Here is a 14,661-nt window from a genome sequence, read left to right on the forward strand (position 1 = left end):
AGTTTCGATTATCCGAAGTTCGACTATCCGAAGGTTTGTATGGGACTTCGGACAATCGAATCACGAACAAAAAAAATCGTATTTTTTTCATTTTCTAAAAATTCTAAAAATTCGAGTTCTGCGTCCCCGTTTTAGTAAAATTTGAGTTGTTGATTGCCTTTTTTGGATTTAATAATTCTGAATCATTTTAGCGTAGTCTAGGGGCCATACCTACTTAAGGTCGCCAATCAAAAATTAGACAACGAAAAATTTTTATTTTCGTGGTTCGATTATTCGAAGAGATTTTTTCCGAGGTTTTCGAATAATCGAGTCTGGAATGTATTTCAAATTATAAAAAAATATTATTAAAAAAAAAACAAATTATGTGAAAATTTTAGAGTTTAATACAATAATACACTTGTTTTTAAATTAGCTGTATTTTCAGAAATATAAGCAAATAATTAATGTGTTCAAAGATTATGCTTGAACAAGTTCATTTTCTCATAGTGTTGGAACTATAAATTACAAATATTATTCTTGTCTTTATTTTTCTTTATATTATGCAGTTACTTTTTTACGAGCTTTTGAAAAAATATCAGGACTTTTCTTTAAAAAGTTGCTGTTTTTTTTGCTTTTTGGGTGTTTTTGGGTAGGGTAAACTAATTAGCTTTGTTCTAGAAAGTTGTGCGAAATTGACTAAAACTTATTGTAGAAAAAAGGGGAAAATATTAAAAAATGTTTCGATTGAGTAACGCACATTTTTCTTAAAAGTGCTGCAAAGAACCTCCAAGAGATCTTTTTTCTTTGTTTTGATATGTTTAGAAAACACTCAAAAATTATTCAAAAAAATATTTGTTATACATGAATTGTTTGATAAACTGATCAACTCCAAACCTCTTACGCATTTGACGTTAAATTTAACGTCAAACTATTTTTACAATAAATTTAAAAAAAGTGCCGGTTTTCGTACATAGTTTCCTTTAGTTTAGTTGTACATAACTTACTGCAGTTTGAAACATTTTTTAAATGTTTTGTAAACCAAAATTACCAGGTTTTGTAAACATGCTCAATTTTGGCCTAAAAAGAATATTTCAAGTTTTAAAATATTTTACATACCATACTAAACTGGTTATATTTTGAACACAAAAGTGCAGGTTTTATGTAAAATTGCTGTAAGGGATCATCCACAAACCACTCCCCCCCCCCCTCTCGTGGACAATGCGAGCCAAACATTTCATTAGGACACAAAACCAAAAACCGCGATTCGACAAAATTGCTGGCAAAAAGTGTACAACTTAACTGTTTCAATTCCTATCCTATCCTCAACTCTGCTTAAATGCTTCTTAATTTATGTTGATTTTAGCAATAAAACTCAAAACTTTAAAACTTTAGTGAGTTTTCAAAAAGCCGTAAGAGCCACCGTGACCTCCGGTACTAATATTTGTATTTCTCCAAATGGAGCACTTCCATTCGAGCAGTTTTTGCTTTTATCTACAATGTATTTCTTATGGAGCGAACTGTCAAAAACTGCTCGACTGCGGGTGCTCCATTGCATCAAAACTTCATTTATTTTCAGTTTGGGGCACTTGAAAGACGTGACACCTATGTGGCTATTACCTACAATGGCTGATATGATGGAATTGTACAAAAATTTCATCTATTTTTTAGATCCGGAAAAAAAGTACATAAATATCACCTAAGTGGCCATACCTCGAGATAGGGTTGCCAGATCATCAATGTTTAGGACTCGTTGGAAAGGTCTTTTGTTAACCTAACCAACGATGGGTGGGATGGTCGATCCGGACATAGTTTACATACATTTAAATTAGATCCAGCTTCAAAAAAGTACATAAATGTCACTTAAGTGACCATATCTCGAGACAGGGTTGCCAGATCTTCAATGTTTTAGGCTCGTTGGAAAGGTCTTTTAATAACCTAACCAGCGATGAGTCAGATGGTGGATCCGGACATAGTTTACATACATTTAAGTGAGATCCGGCTTCCAAAAAGGACATCAACATCACTTAAGTCTACATATCCCGAGACAGGGTTGCCAGATCTTCAATATTTTGGACTCGTTGGAAAGGTCTTTTGATAACCTAACCAACGATGGGTCAGATGGTGGATCCGGACATAGTTCACATACATTTAAGTGAGATCCGGCTTCCAAAAAGGACATCAACATCACTTAAGTGGGCATATTTCGTTACAGGGTTGCCAGATCTTCAATGTTTTAGGCTCGTTGGAAACTTTTTTTGATAATCTAAGTGAGATTTTTATACATTACTTTTGAACTACTTATCGAAACTTCAATCTGTATGAAACTCGATCCATGGGACCCTAAACCAAGTCGAATGCAACAGGTTCGGGTCAAATCGGTTCAGCCAGTGCTGAGAAACATGAGCTAGTTTGTTGGTCACATTCATACATACACACACACATGCACACAGACATTTGTTCAGTTTTCGATTCTGAGTCGATATGTATGCATGAAGGTGGGTCTACGACGTTTTTATACAAAGTTTATTTTTAGAGCAGGATTATAGCCTTACCTCAGTGAGGAAGGCAAGAAGGCTTTCCAACTGTTAGGCCCTTTTTAAATGCAATATCGAAGAGAACTAAAAGGGCGCTATCGCCTGATTGTTGTTTTTGATGATGTTTATAGGCCTTATTGTATAGTTAGAAATAATGAGGAATTCAGCGGAAATTTTGATAATTGGTGAAGTTTTGTGATCGAATTGTGTAGGTAAGGTATGTGAAACATAAAAATTCTTAGAAAGTGTACTGAACAGCAGTCGTGGAACCGTATTAAATATTGTATTTCGACGAAGTTTTTTTCTGCAGAAATCATTGGTGAAAGGTAGATCAAACTTTGTTTTGAAGTGAATTAGTGTTAAGAATGTATGAAAAGTTCACGTTATAACGTAGAAAGTTCCTTAACCACGAAAAACTAACGAAAAATAAAAGGGCACAATTGAATTTTTTTCTGGTTTGTAGTGAACATTGTTATGTCCCTTTTGTGTTTTTGATTTTTTGAATAGAAAATTGTTTGCTATCAATTTGATTCTTGGAGGGCATGTAAGGAGTGTACTAATGAATGGAATAGTGGAATGATCCCAAATGTTTACGTTTCAGTTTTGTGCCCTAATGAAATGTTTGACTCGAATGGAGCATTTCCATTCGAGCAAATTTTGCAATCTTCTTTTCAATTATAAATCAAAATTTTGAAAATTATAGATTGCTATCCATTTTATCTATTTGTTTAAGAATTAAAAAAAACTACCATAAAATACATAGAGCTTGCCTTAATCATGAGTGTGACGCATGCAACTGAAATCACTGAATCAGATCTGGACCACGAAACAGCTTCTCTCGAGTTGTGTTTACGTCACGAAATAAGGGAAGCAGCAGCAGCAGCAAAAAGTTAGCAGCAGCTCCCAGTATTAGTAGTGGTACTAAACCGTCACCACCATCACGAACAATGCTGCCCTAAGTGGACGACGATATTGTAGTCGCTGTTCTGTCTTGGTTTGAGTGCCTTTTGCCTCCGTCCAGAGATCGCAGGTTGAAAATAAAAATATACGCGCACAAGCAATAACTTTACGGATGACTCAACTGGTCTGGGGCGACTTTCGTTTGTTGACGATTTTTGTTTGAGCGAAATTATTCCGGAGGTGGCCTGGCCTGATGATTTTCGCGACAGCTAATTGTCATCGCCAGCAGAGCGTACAAACCGCCGTTATCTCCAGTGTGTGAGTTGGCGCGTTGCTACCGGACAATTAGCGGAAATATTTGACTAGGCATAGTTTCAACTGTATAAACCCAACCAAATTAGGAGGGAAAAGTACTGGGATGTGTTAATCAACTCTCTGCAAATCTTCTGGACAAGCCTATCTAATGATATCAAGGAAAACACTGTAATTGGGCTAATTTCCAAGTGTAAACAAAGAGTCTATCCTGCTCGTTCCCAATGTAAACATTAACTGACGTGAGCATCTTACACTGGACCATTTACATTGTTCTGCTTGATGTGTATCATGATGTCTCAGAATCACCAAAATCCTGCCTGAACAATGTTTGTAAACAAAACGTCATAGATATATAATTAAGGTGGTGTTAACAAATCTAGATTAAATGTTAAAAAGGTTCTATCTGCATAGGAAACCCATGACTTATAGGTTGGTTTGAAAATTTAAGCTAGAAATAAAATCACGACTGATTTTTTTTCTATCTGAATCGAAATGATAAGTGTTTCCACAGGGTGGCAGCTCAAGTCGGGAATTCGGCAAAGTCCGCAAAAAATTGGGAAAAAGTCGGGAATTTGAGATTTTTTGTCAAAAAGTCGGGAATCCCAAGCATATCTGTTTAATTTTTGTTGTAACTCGTGAATAATTTTTCAATATTTTATAAAATTTTCAAATTGAATTTGCGCAATTATTAAATTATTATGCTCTCTTTAAATTTAAGGTTCCTTTCACAATTATTTGAAAATGCAAAGGTAATTTAAGACATTAATAATCCTGTTCGGTGCCGAACGTGATTATGTTCTACCCGACTTCGCGCAATCGACGCGCAGCGTGTAACAGACGCACCGCTGCCAACCTGACAGCGTCGAAAGAGAGAGATCGAGAAAAAACGGCGCTTGAGAAAATTCTCTAAAACTTTCCCGAAAAAAGTATTTTGCTATCTTGCTCCTGCCAGAAGATACTGCGTGCTCAAAACTGGTCTAAAACGTGATTTCCGTGCAAAAATGTTAGTTCTGAACAGAACTAACCACAAAAAGGGAAAATATGACGGTAAATCGCCGTAAAAACAACGGAATCCGTTCATCGTTTTATGATGATGGGGAAAAGTGCACTTTTGGCGTCAAGAGAGAGAGAGAACACTTCTGTCCTCTGAGTAATTTTCTAGGAGGAGGTTTTTTTCCCCTTTGAACATTTGAAGTGCTGGCCTGGGTGGTAGCAGAAAAAGCGTTTATTTCTTCTAATGGTCATAGTTGATGATGTTGGTATTTGTGAAAAGTTCTACTGAAAATTGAAAAAAAAATAATGATAAAAATAGCTAACTTTGTGGTTTCAACGATCGACACTAAATACTTTGAATATTTCCTACATCCAAGCCTGTTGCACTATCCTTTCCATTTGGACGTCTTTCCCCGATGTTGTTCCAGATTTAGCCCCGGGAAAATAAAGAGCCAAACCGCACAAACATCTGTAGCACTCGTTTTTTTTCCTTCTACTGATATTGCTGCCTGCCACTCCAGTGCAAATGAAATCCTAAAAGAGTACCCATTTCAATATTTACATTTTCCTTTCAGCCCGTCCAAGGTTGAACCCACAACGAGAGAGAGATGAAACGAAACGAGATGAAAAAAGAACCAGAATGTGCAAGAGTAACTCTTCAGAAAAACTGTGTGTTGCCTCGCCTTTTTTTTGCTTTGCTCCGATGATGATGGCCACATTTGTGTTGTGTCAATGTGTGAGAGTGGGGTTTGCTCTGCATAAATTCCGAGAAGAAAAAAGGAAAACAAACACTTCCGGTTCCGTACCCGACGTTGATGGTTTCACGAATTGCGAAAAGTGTCAGGTTGATGTGGCGCAGCGTACAAATCGTTGGATGCATCTCTTGAGACATGCTCGGTAGATTGTGTTTCCACCTTCACCGGCTGTTCATGGCTGGAACTAATTTATGGAGCCAATTTCCAACGGATCATCTGCAGTAACAATTTTACGATTGTCGCAATGACTTTGGACGCAGGTTCCACCCAACCCTAGAGGTCACTTGAACCGTTGAAGTCACAGCTGATGAAGCCGAACTAGCCAGCTTGGTAACGGTTTCCGTTGGTGGCCTTGAACTAGAGTCAGATCGGCAGCAGCGCCTTTGGAAATCGCTAATTGACCCCCACCCTATCGGTTACTTCGAATGGAATTTGAGTTGCTGGAGTTCACGTGACGGATGGTCGGCGGATCGGTACAGCGTGAAGGTTGCGTAGATTTCACCACGCCGCGCGCGCAAGGTCCTCTCCTTCGACGGCTAGCCGTTGAAGTGACCAGCAAAAACCATTTTGAAGCGTTGGCTGCATGGTGCACGAAATATTTCCATCGTTCATATCGGTTTTGTTTTCGCTATAGCGTCGTAAAAGCAATCAGGTATCAAGATTGAGAAATTAAGAGCTTTGTACTTCTAAAGGATGGAATTAGTCAGAATTGTAGTTTCCGAGGATATCTTGAACAAAGAAACTGAAAAGAAACGGAAACCTGATTGAGTTAAAAGGGAACAAATCTAATTTTATTGTTAAAAACGTTATTTAATCCACCTTTAGGTGGTTGGTGCCTTCCTCTCATTTATAGAGTGATTACAATCCCCTAAAGTGTCCACATTGTTTATGGATCTCCCCTAACGTGATCGCAGCACATAAGAGGTCCTAATAAAAATAAGTGACGAGTAAAAAAATAGACTTCCTACAGACTTTTTGTCAAGATTATACAGACACCGCCTTTCAGGAAAATGGCATCCTTCTACAAGGCTTTTTTCGTGGCGATCAGACGGGACCATTTGAGGTTATGTAAATTCAGACCATTTTTTAAAATGCTTGTAATTTTAGATAGGTAAGTCTGATCTTGAAAATTCTTAATCCACAATAAAGGTCTTCTCATATGCTTTCTAAAAATATATAACATGTGAGGCTTTCATGAAAAAAACACCCTTTTTACCATAATTTTAATTTAATATGAAACAGTTTTTTTGACATAACTTTTTAAATACATTATAAAACCGCATGAATTTAAATAGCAACTTAGGGAACGTTAAGACGGATCGATTAAAACCATTCCGGCCAAAATCGGTTGAGCCTGTGACAAGATATTCCAGTGACATTGATTTGGTACACATGTCTACATACAGCCAAACACACAGACATTTGCTCAGCTGGTGATTCTGAGTCGATATGTACAAATGCAGGTAGGTCTAGGAGGTCTAACTAAAAAGTTCGTTTTTCGAGTGGTTTTATAGCCTTTCCTCAGTAAAGTGAGGAAGGCAAAAAATACCCATATCAGAGTTCAAAATATTGTAAAATACACGCTTTTTAATTTTAATTGATTTTTTTTTATTCGGTTGCAGTAGCACCAAAAACCTACATCGTTTTAACACAATATACAAACAATTTTAGTGTTTACAATTATTTTTTAAATATCCGGTCAAACTCCATTGGTTTCCACCTGTGGAGGAGTTTGGTTAATGCAAAATTAAATAAATGAATGTTCGTCACTTTTTAATTTGACTTTGACCAACCAACGGGGTACAAACTAAAAAAGTGTCAAACGAAAAAGTGACCAACCACCGGGGGTTGAGTGTGAACATTTTTAGGAAAAATATAATTTTAAGAAAAAATTCCAAGCAATAAAAAAACTAAAAATATCAAAATCAAATCAAATTATTCGCTCTACAGCATTTCCCGTAGAAACTAGGTGTCCGAAGGCTTGATTGTTGAGGCAATTGCAAACCTCTTTTTACACCTTAGCTTCCATTCACCCCGGGATTCGAACTGACAACCTTTGGATTGTTGGCCCAACTACCTACAAGCGACACCACCGAGACATGACCCAGGGAGACGACTCCTACACCTGGACTGAGCTAACGATCGAATTATTCTTTTATTTTCTAACTAATAATTCTTCCGATTCCAAACTACCAATTACTTACACAACCTGGATCATGTGTTGTGAAAATCAAAAAAAGCGAACAATCCACTTTAACTACCCCCGGGTCTTTTGTGATCTCTGTTGCAAGTTTCTGCTCATTTCTAGGCGTCCGAAGGTTATGTGTGGTGAGTCACCCAAACCTCTTTTACGCAATTGGACCGACGTTTTACTTCCCCATCCGATAGAAGGCAAGAAGGATAAGGCGGAAATCGAACCCGCGCCCCATAGCAACTTAGGGATCGGCAGCCGAAGCCGCTAACCACCGCGCCACGAGGCCAATCAATGAAACTCTAAATTACCTAAAATAACTGGCTACTTTGGGCATACCAAAAGCACCAAAAAATTTCAGCCAAATAAAAAAAAAAATCAAAAATTTAAATTTAAAAAAATAACGATTTCGTAGAGAATTGCTCATTTACTCTATTTGGTTTGGTTCAGCAAGCCCTTGAACATTTCTAGCAGACGGAGGGCTCCCTGCATGACAACCGTGTAGAGCTCATCGGCAAGACGGAGCCGGACAAGGGCGGTCGAAAGGCGCAAAATTCCCAGCAAGTTTCGAGCCGATTCGCGTGTCTCGCGGTGCGTACGACGTACGCGTTGACGATGTATTTAGACCAATCCGGCCTGATGACCGGAATTTTGCGCTTGCACAGTGAGATGTGCCGGCGGATCAACTACATGTCCAGTGTTTTGATTCGTGATAGCGGCTGCTTTTCGTGGTAGCTCGTGATAGTCAGCTTGTAAGTCGTCTCGCCATCCTCGGACTTGTTCAGACAGACGATCTGGTGTGATTCCAGAAAAGTTTCACTAAGCAGTCCCGGAACCAAGCCCTTGCTGATGGAAAAGCCGTTTTAAAATACAATCCAGAGTCAAGCTGGGTGGAGAAGGTATAACCAGCCACTATCGGTCCCACCAAAATACTGCCGTTGTGAAAGATCGTCTCGTAGTGAACCAATCTATCGAAGAAACCACTCGACACGTGTCCACCGTCATCATGGGCTTCATCTCGGTGCAACGGGAAACAATTCCTCGAACCGTGACCAACTTGCCGATGCTCTCCGCCTTTACCTTCCGGATCGAAACCACCTTCGACACGCTTGATGCCTTGAAGTAAATTCAGTAACGCTTGTCCAGCTCGGTCAGAATCGTGTCCAACGCATCATGCTACTCGTTCGAATTCCGGGTCCGGGACGGACCTCGACGGATTGGTTCACCACCAGACAGTCTTCCGCAACGGCCGTCTCCTGGTGGAGACGATAATTGTGATGGAAATGGCTGCTATAGTGGCTGATTATACCTCCTCCGACAAGCTTGTCTCTGGCTTGTTTTTCAAAACGTCCTTTTTCACCGGCTAGATTCCCGAGGTCCACTTCTGGGTTCCTAGTTTGGGGAGCACTTTAGCAGGGGCTTTCACTTGCCACAAACGATGACGGAACGATCAGACAATCGAAAACAAACATGGGATGAAAACATTTTGTGTTGACGTTTACACGCTTATCAGAAAAATATAGAGCAAAACATTCCATAAGGGAGCGTTCTTTTATTAAGTAACGCAAAATTTGCGATTTTTGACCCCCCCTCCTCTCCCTTCGAAACAAATCGTAACAGATGAGCGATCCCCCTACCCCCCCCCCCCTGTAACGCGTAACACAAGGTCTTTTTGCAAATTTTTATGAGTGCTTATATGAAAATTTCGCGTTACGTAACATAATTTTTCATCACACCCCCCCTCCCCCAATTTTTGTAACATTTTGTAACAGACTCCGACACCCCCTCCTCCCCCCTAACTGCGTTACGCAATAAAAGAACTTTCCCCAATTCCAATCGTTCTGGAATTAACTGTAATAGAGTTATCTAAGCCCGCTCTCACGCACACTAGCACGCCATTTGTTTTGCTGGCCGGTACAAAATTTAACCTCAATTTTTTTCGTGTACGTACACGCAATACATGCGCACGTAGATAACTCTATGATTTTTTGATAAAAGTTTTTTATTGGGTCCATTTACCGGGACCTCGTTAGGATCATAATAACATTTATCTTGATATAATGTTGCATTTTAAAGGAATAGTTCTGGAGTTTTTTTTTAAAAGGACCAATAAGCTATTGTCTTTCATATGTTTATTGGTCATTTTAAAAAAAAACTCGAGAGTTCTACCTACCCAAAAATTTCTGACTAGAACGCCTATATCGCCACAATCGCAATCGCAAGGAGAAGGATTTGACAAAAAAATCGTCGAGTGCGTTACGTAATAGAAAAATGCTCCCTTACTATTCCCCATTTGAGTTTGATTAAAAAGTAGTCTTTTTTGGGGTAGCTGCATTTGTCGATCATCGACTGTCATCGACAATTTTTCAGTTGGATCACCCTGTGCATCCAAATTTAAAAACCAAAACAAAACTAGAAAAAAAATTGAAAAAAAAGTGAGGTTACGTTATTCTTCTCAGTTAATTTAAATGTTCATAACTTTGGATAGGTAAGTCCGATCACTTTTTTTTTTAATCCACCTGAAAGGTCTTCTCATATGCTTTTCAAAAATATATAACATGTGAGGGTTTCATGAAAAAACCACCCTTTTTACCATAATTTTAATTTAGTATGAAACAGTTTTTTTAACATAACTTTTTAAATACATGATAACATTGTATGAATTTAAATAGCAAGGTAGGGGACGTTAAAACGGATCGATTAAAACCTTTCCGGCCAAAATCGGTTGAGCCTGTGACGAGATATTCCAGTGACATTGATTTGGTACACATGTCTACATACAGCCAAACACACAGACATTTGCTCAGCTGGTGATTCTGAGTCGATATGTACAAATGAAGGTAGGTCTAGGAGGTCTAATTAAAAAGTTCATTTTCCGAGTGATTTTATAGCCTTTCCTCAGTAAAGTGAGGAAGGCAAAACAGTTAAATAATACAATGTTTTCTTAAAATAAGACAGACAAAAGAAACATAAAGTCCGCAATCATCTTTCAACACGGTGTAGCCTTGCTAGTTTTCGCCCTATTGAAAAGTCATTGCGGAAATGTTTCTTAGTTTGGCTGAGGAAATGGATTCAGATACTTTTATCATAATCGTTTGCTAGAATTAGGGAGACGACACATTTTTATTTTGTCAAATTATTCCTTTTGTCTAACTTTTAATATAATGGAAACATTCGGTAATATATTTTTTAAAGCCTTACGTTTTAAATGGGCATCGTTGACCTTTCCACAAGATAGGCTTGATTTTTTTCTTTTTCCACGAAGTTTTAAATCAGGGGTGCTCAATGTTTTTGGATGCCGGGCCAAATTTGAAACTCAAATTAGCTTGCGGGCCAAATGTACAATATAGCTTATTAAAAAAAATGCAATTACGTTATTTGAATTTAAATGACTAAAACACACATCTATCAGTTAAAGTTTATGGAAATTTCTGTATTATTTTAAACATTTTTGTTATTTGAAATAAATTGAAAACAGAAAATTACACTTTTATTGATTTTATTGTTAAGTAGAATGGTAATTAGTTAAATGTGCCTGTGTATTTACGGATTTTTTTTTCTCATATTGAACATGGTGATTTTTTTTAAGTTATGTAACGGTGTAAATTTATCATTGAATTAAGTGTAACATATGAAAAATCGTTGCGAAATTAATTTCCAACAATTAGTCCAGTGCAAATATTTATAAAAGTTTTTGAGTGCGCAAAATAAAAACAAAAAATAAATATAAAACGATTTTTTTTAACAACACTGACGAGTGAGATAAACATTTTTCCATAATAAAAGTGGTGCAGGAAATGTTACCTTAAGTGCACCTTTTTTGGTTATCTTTAGTAATTATTTCGTTCCTTTTATATGTATTTGAAACTGGTACGTCAAGGAAAAACTCAAAAACACGGATGTAGAATTTTATTTTAAACTTAAAAATGGGATCTGTTACAAAATTTGCCATAAAACATGTAATTTAGTTTTTTGGAAAAAAAAAACGAAAAAAGGTTTTTATTTATAAACCACTCGTAAACGCTTTCGCTCCAACTTGGTGTCTATGGAAGAAAAGTGGGAAATTGTCCGCTTTTTCGAATGGTAATGGCAACATTTGAATGTAAGGGTGTATTCAGCCTGATTTTCGAAGAAAATTTGATTTTTGGCTGTTTTTTGATCGAAAATGAAAGTTTCTGTTTTTGAAAATATTTTCATTGAAAAAGCGCATGATTTTCGTTAAAACACACTTTCGATCGATTTTTTGAACATCTGCTTCGAAAGATATGATTTTTTCAATTTAAATGTAATTACCAATAATTTAAAAATAAAAGAATTCCTAAAATTCAAATGCCATTGTGAATTACTAAACTGAGTGCACAGGAGTTGTTGATTTGAGTAGGGCAAACGATCCAGCAAGTTTTATTAAGATCGGAAATGGTCCGGTTCAAAATAGTATTTTTATGGTCGATTTCGCATGGAAACCGTCAAATATGGAAATTTAAGAAAATTTAGATTCCGGCATTTTTAAATTGGTATTTTTTAATTTAAAAACTAACTGAATCCACCTATGTGGTTGATGCCTTCCTCACTTTTTACCAACAATGGGTAATATGAGTGGTTTGGACACAAATTTCAACTATTTTTTTAGATCCAGAAAAAATACATATATAACTTAAGTGGTAATAACTCAAGACAGGGTTACCAGATCTTCAATGTTTTGGACTCGTTGGAAAGTTAATTCAATTACCTAACCAACGATGGGTTGAATGATGGATGCGGACATCACTTACATACATTTAAGTGAGATCCGGCTTCAATAAGGTACATAAATATCACTTAAGTGGTCTAACTCAAGCCAGGGTTGCCAGATCTGCAATGTTTTGTACTCGTTGGAAAGGTCTTTAAATTACCTAACCAACGATGGGTTGGATGATATATCCAGACATCGTTTACATACATTTAAGTGAGATCCGGATATATGTGAAAATACATTTTTATACATAACTTTTGAACTACTCATTGAAACTTCAAACAATTCAATAGCGATCTATGGGACCTTAAACCAAGTCGAATGCAACTGGTTTGATCAAAATCGGTTCATCCAGTGCTGAGAAAACTTGGCAAGAATTTTGACACATACATACATACACACACCCATACACACACAGACATTTGTTCAGTTTTCGATTCTGAGTCGATATGTATACATGAAGGTGGGTCTTCGAGGTTTTGATAAAAAGTTCATTTTTAGAGCAGGATTATAGCCTTACCTCAATGAGGAAGGCAACATAATTTATAAAGGAAAAGAAACCCTGCAAAAATATATGTTTTGCAATCCCGTAGTGAAACTGTCAACTTTTCCTGTCCTTCTGGAAAAACGAAACGACTACTTTCAACTACCAAAAATAACAGATTTGATAATCAATACCTTTTAATATCAGTGCCGAAAAGTCCTACCTTTCAGCACTGAAAAGGGTGCTGAAAAGTTGAACTGTTGTTTTGTTTTGAACGGTGAATTTAATTAACCAATGAATGTTTGACATAAAATTCCACTCAAAAAGCGTTTTTGGAATTGCAAAAAATGTTGTAAGCAATTCGTTGCAAAACTTGGTTTTTTTCAGCACTCGTCGTATTTATCCAACTCGTTGGATAAATGGTTAACTCGTGCTGATAAAATAGTAGTTTATGCAACAAGTTGCAAAAAGAGGATTTTTTCAGGACGAGTCCCCATTTGACCCATTTGAGTGCTGAAAAGTAGAACTTTTCAGCATTTATTTTGAAAAGTGTTGCTATTCGATTCTGTTATTTTTGGTACAGAAAAGTAGGCTATTTCGTCGTTCAAGAATGACAGGGGACCATCCATAAACCACGTGGACACTTTTTTGGTAATCTGTTACCCCCCCCTCTCGTGGACAATCGCCATACCCCCCCCCCCCAAGGGTGCACGTGGTTAATGGATGGTCCCACAGGAAAAGTAAACAATTTAAATGCCATTTTGAAAAGTTGGGCTTGATTTCGAATTTTGAAAAGAGCAGAAAATGTCAAAAACGTTTCATTTATATCATTGAAAATCGTTAAATCGGAAAATTTATTTTTATTGGGTTGAACTATTTATTCAGGCTGGAGACTGTATCTCAGTTACCATCAGTTTGATCAACGAAGTCTCAAAAGGAAAATTGAAGGACATTTACTCAGCTTCCTAACAAAATGGTTTGCAAGAGTGCTTTTTCACGGAGTATTTCTAATAATAGAACATTTTTCTAACATTACATAACATTATATATTTAAAAAAACTCAAATGATAATTTTTTAACACAAAAAAGCTACTTTAATGATATTTTCAATTGCAAGTTAGATTTTAAATTTAAAAATGAATTTTCATATTCGTTCTTTTTTCATATTTTATATAAATCATTTTTTTTCAAAATCGCATAGCGCAAGAGATATATTTATTTTAGCTCTCAAAACACATAAAAAAATCGAAAAAATTGGGAATTGAACGGCCTTAAAGAAAAGCATGAATAAATTAAAAAATCAACTTTTTTCTGGAAAGTCTTAATTGTAGCATCCACCCTCGGCAAAGACACCAGAACGATCAGAAAATCCCTTCTTACAGAACACGTATATTTACATGCTTATTTTGTAGGACAATACAAATACAATACAATCATGATACAAATTGTTAATTTCTAAAAAATAACTAGAAAAATTAAAAAAAAATCTCAACAATAATCGCCTACATTATGAAATCAAGAAATCTTTCAAAAAATGGTTTCTCATGTTTGAAAAATGCAAATATTCAATCAGGGGTGTGCTTATGGGTAGATTTGAGTAGATGACATCTACTTAGCTGTTTGCTCTTATTTATTTATTTTTATAAGGAAAAATATTCAAGTTAAACAATATTTTTGACCAAAATAGGGCTTTCACCAAGTTTTACCAATTTCTTGGCTCAATTTTGAAGCGCCCTTTAGTTTTTTTCAAGTCATTTGCACTTTTTCTGGAAAGTCAA

General features: G+C 36.6%; 1 protein-coding gene across 4 annotated transcripts in view; it reads left to right on the forward strand.

Moving 5' to 3' along the window:
• Positions 1-14,661, forward strand: part of LOC120422309 (E3 ubiquitin-protein ligase MIB2) — an 83,540-nt gene that overhangs the window by 1,952 nt on the left and 66,927 nt on the right. The window lies entirely within an intron of this gene.

The sequence above is a fragment of the Culex pipiens genome, chromosome 2 (genome assembly GCF_016801865.2).
Source record: "Culex pipiens pallens isolate TS chromosome 2, TS_CPP_V2, whole genome shotgun sequence".
Classification (NCBI taxonomy): domain Eukaryota; kingdom Metazoa; phylum Arthropoda; class Insecta; order Diptera; family Culicidae; genus Culex; species Culex pipiens.